This window comes from Apium graveolens, unplaced genomic scaffold (genome assembly GCF_009905375.1).
Source record: "Apium graveolens cultivar Ventura unplaced genomic scaffold, ASM990537v1 ctg4359, whole genome shotgun sequence".
Taxonomy (NCBI): domain Eukaryota; kingdom Viridiplantae; phylum Streptophyta; class Magnoliopsida; order Apiales; family Apiaceae; genus Apium; species Apium graveolens.
In genome coordinates this window covers 431232-434839 of record NW_027418503.1, presented here as the reverse complement: position 1 = coordinate 434839, position 3608 = coordinate 431232, and positions in this window count along the sequence as shown.

The following is a 3608-nucleotide window of genomic DNA, read 5'->3' as shown; positions in this document are numbered from 1 at the left end:
TATATTTATACAATTAACATGTTAACATCATATATATCCGAATTGACATCCTTTTACCACCTCTTAATTCCACTTTCATACAGGTCAATTTTGTTCCACATTTTGGTTCTAATCAACCATGTAAGTAACTTTTCAACATATTAGAGTCACTTTGCATCTTATAAAGGTCACTTTCCACCGTATATACAACAATTAACATGTTAACATCATATACATCCAGTTTGACATCCTTTTACCACCTATTAATGCCACTTTCATGCAAATTAATTTTATTCCACATTTTGGCTCTAATCAACCATGTAAGTCACTTTTCACCATATTAGAGTCATTTTGCACCCTATATGAGTCACTTTCCACCATATATTTATACAATTAACATGTTAACATCATATACATCCGAATTGACATCCTCTTACCACCTCTTAATTCCACTTTCATACAGGTCAATTTTGTTCCACATTTTGGTTCTAATCAACCATGTAAGTCACTTTTCACCATATTAGAGTCACTTTGCACCTTATAAGAGTCACTTTCCACCATATATACAACAATTAACATGTTAACATCATATACATCCAGTTTGACATCCTTTTACCACCTATTAATGCCACTTTCATACAAGTTAATTTTATTACACATTTTGGCTCTAATCAACCATGTAAGTCACTTTTCACCATATTAGAGTCACTTTGCACCCTATAAGAGTCACTCTCCCCACATATTGATACAATTAACATGTTAACATCATGTACATGCAATTAAACATCCTTTAGCCACCTTTTGGTACCCCTTTCCTACAAGTCAATTTTGGGCCACATTTTGGCTCTAATCAATCATGTAAGTGACTTATCACCATATTAGAGTCACTTTGCACCTTATAAGAGTCACTTGCCATCATATACTGGTACAATTAACATGTTAACATCATATACATCCAATTAGAAATCCTTTTACCACCTCTTACTGCCACATTCATACAAGTCAATTTTGGTCCACATTTTGGTTCAAATTAACCATGTAAGTCACTTTTCATCATATTAGAGTCATTTTGCACCCTATATGAGTCACTTTCCACCATATATTTATACAATTAACATGTTAACATCATATACATCCGAATTGACATCCTTTTACCACCTCTTAATTCCACTTTCATACAGGTCAATTTTGTTCCACATTTTGGTTCTAATCAACCATGTAAGTCACTTTTCACCATATTAGAGTCAGTTTGCACCTTATAAGAGTCACTTTCCACCATATACACAACAATTAACATGTTAACATCATATACATCCAGTTTCACATCCTTTTACCACCTATTAATGCCACTTTCATACAAGTTAATTTTATTCCACATTTTGGCTCTAATCAACCATGTAAGTCACTTTTCACCATATTAGAGTCAGTTTGCACGCTATAAGAGTCACTTTCCCCACATATTGGTACAATTAACATGTTAACATCATGTACATGCAATTAAACATCCTTTAACCACCTTTTGGTAACCCTTTCCTACAAGTCAATTTTGGGCCACATTTTGGCTCTAATCAATCATGTAAGTGACTTATCACCATATTACAGTCACTTTGCACCTTATAAGAGTCACTTGCCATCATATATTGGTACAATTAACATGTTAACATCATATACATCCAATTAGAAATCCTTTTACCACCTCTTACTGCCACATTCATACAAGTCAATTTTGGTCCACATTTTGGTTCAAATTAACCATGTAAGTCACTTTTCATCATATTAGAGTCATTTTGCACCCTATATGAGTCACTTTCCACCATATATTTATACAATTAACATGTTAACATCATATACATCCGAATTGACATCCTTTTACCACCTCTTAATTCCACTTTCATACAGGTCAATTTTGTTCCACATTTTGGTTCTAATCAACCATGTAAGTCACTTTTCACCATATTAGAGTCACTTTGCACCTTATAAGAGTCACTTTCCACCATATACACAACAATTAACATGTTAACATCATATACATCCAGTTTCACATCCTTTTACCACCTATTATTGCCACTTTCATACAAGTTAATTTTATTCCACATTTTGGCTCTAATCAACCATGTAAGTCACTTTTCACCATATTAGAGTTAGTTTGCACCCTATAAGAGTCACTTTCCCCACATATTGATACAATTAACATGTTAACATCATGTACAGCAATTAATCATCCTTTAACCACCTTTTGGTACCCCTTTCCTACAAGTCAATTTTGGGCCACATTTTGGCTCTAATCAATCATGTAAGTGACTTATCACCATAATAGTTGCACCTTATAAGAGTCACTTGCCATCATATATTGGTACAATTAACTTGTTAACATCATATACATTCAATTAGAAATCCTTTTACCACCTCTTGGTGCCACATTCATACAAGTCAATTTTGGTCCACATTTTGGTTCTAATTAACCATGTAAGTTACTTTTCACCATATTCGAGTCATTTTGCTCCCTATATGAGTCACTTTCCACAATCTATTTGTATAATTAACATGTTAACATCATATACATCCAATTTGACATCCTTTTACCACCTCTTAATTCCACTTTCATACAGGTCAATTTTGTTCCACATTTTGGTTCTAATCAACCATGTAAGTCACTTTTCACCATATTAGAGTCACTTTGCACGTTATAAGAGTCACTTTCCACCATATACACAACAATTAACATGTTAACATCATATACATCCAGTTTCACATCCTTTTACCACCTATTATTGCCACTTTCATACAAGTTAATTTTATTCCACATTTTGGCTCTAATCAACCATGTAAGTCACTTTTCACCATATTAGAGTTAGTTTGCACCCTATAAGAGTCACTTTCCCCACATATTGATACAATTAACATGTTAACATCATGTACAGCAATTAATCATCCTTTAACCACCTTTTGGTACCCCTTTCCTACAAGTCAATTTTGGGCCACATTTTGGCTCTAATCAATCATGTAAGTGACTTATCACCATAATAGTTGCACCTTATAAGAGTCACTTGCCATCATATATTGGTACAATTAACTTGTTAACATCATATACATTCAATTAGAAATCCTTTTACCACCTCTTGGTGCCACATTCATACAAGTCAATTTTGGTCCACATTTTGGTTCTAATTAACCATGTAAGTTACTTTTCACCATATTCGAGTCATTTTGCTCCCTATATGAGTCACTTTCCACAATCTATTTGTATAATTAACATGTTAACATCATATACATCCAATTTGACATCTTTTTACCACCTATTAATGCCACTTTCATACAAGTTAATGTTATTCCACATTTTGGCTCTAATCAACCATGTAAGTCACTTTTCACCATATTAGAGTCACTTTGCACCCTATAAGAGTCACTTTCCCCATATATTGATACAATTAACATGTTAACATCATGTACATGCAATTAAACATCCTTTAGCCACCTTTTGGTACCCCTTTCCTACAAGTCAATTTTGGGCCACATTTTGGCTCTAATCAATCATGTAAGTGACTTATCACCATATTAGAGTCACTTTGCACCATATAAGAGTCACTTGCCATCATATATTGGTACAATTAACATGTTAACATCATATA